Genomic DNA, 6,000 nt, shown 5'->3' on the forward strand with positions numbered 1-6,000 from the left:
GGGCCGCACGAGCAGCTCCTGCAGGCCCGCGATTTATTTACTATTTCAGCCACACGCAGTGGCCCAGGCGGTGACAAATACAATCTGTGGGCTGTCGTGAACTGCGGTGGTTCTCTTACAGGGCGACGGAAGAAGCAGTCTAGTCGCACCTCCGGTTAGGACCGTTGGCTACGTACGGTGCGAGATGCGAAATAAGTTAAAACTAAACTACTTTTTATTTGACCAGGTAAGGCCCACTGAGCTCTATGGCTCTTGTTCAGAAGCATATGATAGCTCAACAAAGTGGCTTATTGCGTGGAAATTTATAGCAGCCAAATGCTTAAACGCATGTTGATTCTAAATGTGGAGAGAAAATCCAGAGAACCCAGAGACAAATCCATGCGACCGTGGGAATAACATGCAAACTCCAAAAATACAGCAGGCATCAGTGTCGGGATTGAACCCACGAGCTCCTGCTTACCAGGCGAGGTAGTTAACATCTAGCCACCGTGGCGCCCCAACATTCATACCATACAGTCGACGAAAGCAGTCAAGTGTTTAGTCACAGCCACTGTTTGCCTATTCCACGTTGGTTGTGAAGGATTCATAATTCCCAGTCACCCACATATATTTTATTTTTATGTTGATTTTATTTTTGTTATCGAATTCTAAAAAATGTCTCTTCTTGTTATTTTGGTTTGCCGATCCCTGGTCTAGCTGATATCTTGCACTCAAACTGATTTCCTCTTCACCGAATGTGGTGGCCTTTACAGGTTTTGTCAATAATAATGGAATACCAGGGTAGGGTGATTACCTCGTCTGTCAAGTCAAAGAACACGTAATTCATCAGCCCCGTGACCTCCTAGATTAATGTCTGCCAGTTGTATTTGTCTCCACAAGGGGAATGTCAAACAAACTGGAGGTAACCATTGATGAGGCCACAGCTTTGGATGAGATTTAATGTCCAGTCGTTTAAACTGATCGGAGGTGACCCAGACTCAATGGTTTTCAGAAAGTAAATTAGGGAAATGGCAGGCATCTGATGTAATTTAGTTGTAAGACGGTCACTGTGAGGAAAATACAAATAACACATTCAACTTATTTCCGGATTGATACATAGATTATTGTATTGTAAACACGCTAAGATAAATGACGAAAACGGTATTAAAAAAATACACTATTGATTCATAATTGTTTTTTTGTTTGTTCAGATCGCGTAATTAAATTGTGTCGTAAATCCTCCTCCACCCGACACGGCCAATTAATCAAGTTCGCACGTGAACAAACGTGCCAATTATAAGAATTGGGTTTACCCTTTCTGGTTTGTGTTGGCAAGGCACTGTGTTTCATTTTGTGTATTTGTGTGGTTTGTGTTGGCAAGGCATGTGTTTCATGTTGTGTATTCGCGTGTTGTGTCACCGCAGCGTTGCGTAGACGAAAGCACTTGACATTTATCCTACACGGTGTCCATGCCGCAGGATGCACCCCACTACACCCTAAAAGGCTTTGGCGGGGTGCGGGGGTTCACGTGACCAACAGATTGAGAACCGCTCCCTGCTCCAGTGGCTACAGAGGTCAGACACACTAATTATATACAACATACGTGCATCGATTGTCTTGCGCGATGTTACGCACGCATTACAAGATATATATTAATACGCCTGCGTGGCAACTTGTTTATAAAGAAAGGTGTACACATAGGTTAGTGTCACGTGACACGTTTATTGTTACAGCAGGCATCTTGTCAAGTACACACAGTGAAGCATTGGGTGATGACACGCGCAAAGTGACGTTCCTCCCATCTGCAGTGATGCGATAATTGTGAATGAAAACGATTAAAAGACATTAACATTTTCGGTAAAGCAGCAGGGCATGCTTTTTTTTTGACTGACCGTATCCACATTTTGTAATTGGCGTTACATTAAAGAGTTGAAAAGCTCCATGATGACCTAATCCAATTGTTCCGCCGTCCTCCCCCACGTGCATAAACACTCATCAATGTGCCGTTAACACCTTCACATATAGAGGACTGCAGAGCTTGAGGGGTGGAATTTGGTGCCAGCTCACTGCGTGGCTGCCTTCGTGCTCGTCTGCGGTTCCTCGCACCTCCGAGGCATTCTCTGTCATCGACTTTGTGAATGCTGCGCGGTCGCGTTATACCCTACGTTGAAATTATTATATTTGACGTTGGACAACGAGCAGTGGAGTCGTGCGAATTGTCACTTCAACAAGTCTCAATTTTGTTCAACCGCTGAAAGTGCCACACGCTCCGCAAAGAGCGTTCCATCGCATGCCAGACGTGTAAACTTTAAAAACTTTTTAAAAGACGAAGAAAACAGTACTATTGAGCTGCGGAGTGCCGAAATTAAAAATCGAATTTGCGTTGAGCTTCGTGTAGTCATTTGATGACCCACATTAGACCATCAACATTGCCAGCATTTTCATCCCATACCTGTCAACTCCTAATCAGTGCCCTACCTTATTACAGACCAATTCAGACCGTATTGGTCACCCCGTGCCCCTTATAAATATCAACGCTCATCCCACAAAGTCCCATCACAAGGGAGAACACACAAACAAATAGACATTATTATGTTACGAAATAAAAACTGTTTAACATATTAATTTTGATAATTGGTGTCAATGATGCTACATATCGTGCTGTACTGTCTGTGATCTTGCATGCTGATGCTGTTCCACGATTTTTTTTTATTTTGCCATTTGATTTTTTTTGCCCGGATTGAAACGGCTGTACGCCATATGGATGTGAAAACTCAATTTCCATGGAAAGAATCCGGGGTAAACCGTATGGGTTGACAACTATGGGATCCAGACCGCAGCGTTGCGGGCTAAAAGCCGTGTACGCTTTAATATCGATCATTTCTTTCAGTTGGGTAGACGCAACTATGAAAAAAAAAATGAAAGATACTGGCAGCGAAAAATTAACCGGCCGAGAAGGCTCCTGGGAAGTCGCAAAACTACAACTGAGACGTGTTCTTTGGGTCTTTCAGTCAAGTCACGTAGAGCGGTTCAAAGAAAATAACAAAAAACTACGATTTAAATTTCGATTTAAAGCTTTCGTGACTGCAGGGATTCATCTTCTTGGTTCTTTCGGTAAAGTCACGTAGAAGGGAAGTAATAAAATAATAAAAATAAAACATAATAAAACAACTTATGTTTTATATTTTTATTATTTTATTACTTCCCTTCTACGTGACTTTACCGAAAGAACCAAGAAGAAAAAAACTACGATGTTTCGATCGCAGCACAAGTGGTCATCATCTTTCTTCCCTATCCTGATGACGACCACTTGTGTTGCGATCGAAACGTCGTAGTTTTTTTTGTTATTTTCTTTGAACCTATCTACGTGACTTTACCGAAAGACCCAAAGAAGATGAATTCCTGCAGTCACGAAAGCTTCAAGTCAAAATTTAACTGAGACGTGGTTAGGCAAACAGGAAGGGGGGGTGGGGGGCGACCTCCCCCCTCTCTTACCTATATAACCTCTTACCACGGCATCACTCTCCCACTTCAGCAAAAAAAAATATCGCTGTGGTTTTCCCACCTGATGACGATTGCTTGTGTTGCAATCGAAACGTCGGGTTTTAATTTATTTTATTTTATACCTACGTGACTTTACCGAAAGAACCAAAGAGTATGGACACAGGCCTTGTCTGGATGGGACGAGTCGACAGGACGGAGGCTGCTGCAGTTTCCACCGGCGGACTTGCACCGCCATGCGGCAAAGGAGTAAGAAGGAGAAGTCGTCCACGCACGAGGGGGAAGTTACGAGGCAGAGGAGGAGTTCTTGGGAATATTAGGCCTGCAGGCGAGCGATGAAGAAGCTCATCTCGCCGCTGTGTGACGAACCATTGTATGATGATGGTCTCAACTGTGTGAATCTCAGTGGCCTGCCAGTCAGAGTTGTGGGGAGATCAACTTAAATATAGCGGTGTATCGAATTCGTGTAAACACACACGCAGACGTTCAACACCACAGTGCAAATCATTACAAAATGTATCCGAAAGCGGGGAAAAAAACACAATCATTGATGACCTCCGCTGTGAAAACCCAAACCAAAAAAACTATTCCCGTAACGACATTGTCCTACTAAAAGCTGCATGATAACAAAGTTGGTGAAACACTCGAGGTCAACCGAAGCACGGCACAGACGGCTGTATGCAGCGCTGCAATATGCAGGGTGGTCCAGATGTCTGGTGATCCCCCAATTAATTGATCACCAACATTTTTTTGTCTCTTTGCACATTCATTTGTGTTTTAAAATAAGCCATGCTTTTAATAAAAAAAACATGACGTTTTAGATCATTAAATGGGGGTGGGGGGGGGACACAAGACAGCTGGACCACCCTGTAGATTGATTCTCCTTTGACTAGTTTTGATATGTCAGCGTCCGTATTTGTGTGCACCACCCTGTATATATACGCACACACACAAACACCATCCCCTCGCTCTTGTCCCAAGCGACAAACCAGAGGCGCGCACGCGAGTGACCGAACATTCTGAGCGCCTACGACCCTTCTAGGCCTGCGCTGTTGTATGGGGCCCGAATGCCAGGGCACGAGAAAGAGGGAGGACCAATCTGTGGCCGTCACAGAGAGGAGGATGAGGAATGTCGCGGTGGATGTTGGGTTTAACAAGGGAGGACAGGGGGGTGAGAAATGAAGAAGTTAGAGAAAAGGCCGCTGTGGTTCGATCATGTGGAGAGACAGCAGGAAAATGATGTGAGTCAGAAGGTGGCAAGCGAAGCAAGTGGAAGGAAAGCGATGAAGAGGAAGGCAGAAGGAGAGGTGGAGGGGCGATGTGGTGCGGTCGGACACGGTGGCCCGAGGAGCGGAACGAGAGATGGCGCAGGACGGGGCAGCGTGGAGAAGGTCGTCGATGACATCGCAACAGCTCCGCGCGAGTGTGACAAACGCACGGGAGAAGAAGAGTGTCCGACAATACGCTGAGCGCACACACGCCTCAACGTATTCATTCTCGCGTGCTCCGTCACGTCAGCGGGCAGCAAAGATCTCTCGCTCGCTCTCTCGGGCCCTGTGGTGCGTTCAACGCGCGGTTAGCGGAGAGGGCTTGCGTCAAATTGATTCCATCCCAAGTCTATTTCTGAGAAATCACGCATCGCTAATGAGTGGCTAATGGTTATCGATGTTGAGTACATGTTGGGGAAAATGTGAAAAGTGCCATCGCTGCATCAGGGCCGCGTGCGTTGCTGCTACTCTGTCTAAGAGACAACTTTAATCTCAAGTCCTACAGTGTTTGCAAGCAATAAGGTGACGCCACAGATCAGACTAATTACTGCATTTACATTAAGAATTAGGATGAAAGAATTGGTCAAAATCACCCTCATTGTTATTTCGATATTCGAGTAACTCCCTGTTGACACACGATTCAAATTAAATGTTGCCAGATGTTCCGTCTGTATTTTGAGTGATTTCCCGTTTTACAAAAAAACGGGAAATCTGTTCCGTTGTCGCTCGTGAGTGGCCTTGGTGTTTCCTCAGTCAGCTTCCTTCTTATTATTGCAGCCGTCTGTGAAAGCCTCACGTGCGGGGGTTGTTGTTCACCGTTATTTCTCATTCACCGCGTTATAAATTGCATTGATTTCAACATTCGATGGTTTTAAGACGGCGCACGAGTGACGATGCTATACGGTGCACGTATTGCATCCATCGCGTTGCTTTTACACGAAAGTGCATTCGAATTAACGGCACCGCGTTCGAACTGGAAACCCCACTCAGACCACGGCTGACGCATATTCCTAAATGCGGCGTCGCTTCGTCTCTCCACGAGAGGACCGTCGACGATCAGTCACCAGCGACCGATCAAGCGAGCGGTGACGTGCAGGGTTGGGATGAAGTGACGAGAGGGCACGGCATGAAGGGTGAAAAAGTGAAGGGGGGCAGCGGAGGAGGGGCGTGCGGTGCACCGCGGTGTCGAATTCACGGCCCGATCCGTTGACTCCGCCAGCCCCCCGGCAAACACAAAGAGCAAGGGGCAGGA

Source organism: Lethenteron reissneri, chromosome 55, assembly GCF_015708825.2.
Source record: "Lethenteron reissneri isolate LAM-NWPU_2019-01 chromosome 55, ASM1570882v1, whole genome shotgun sequence".
NCBI lineage: Eukaryota > Metazoa > Chordata > Hyperoartia > Petromyzontiformes > Petromyzontidae > Lethenteron > Lethenteron reissneri.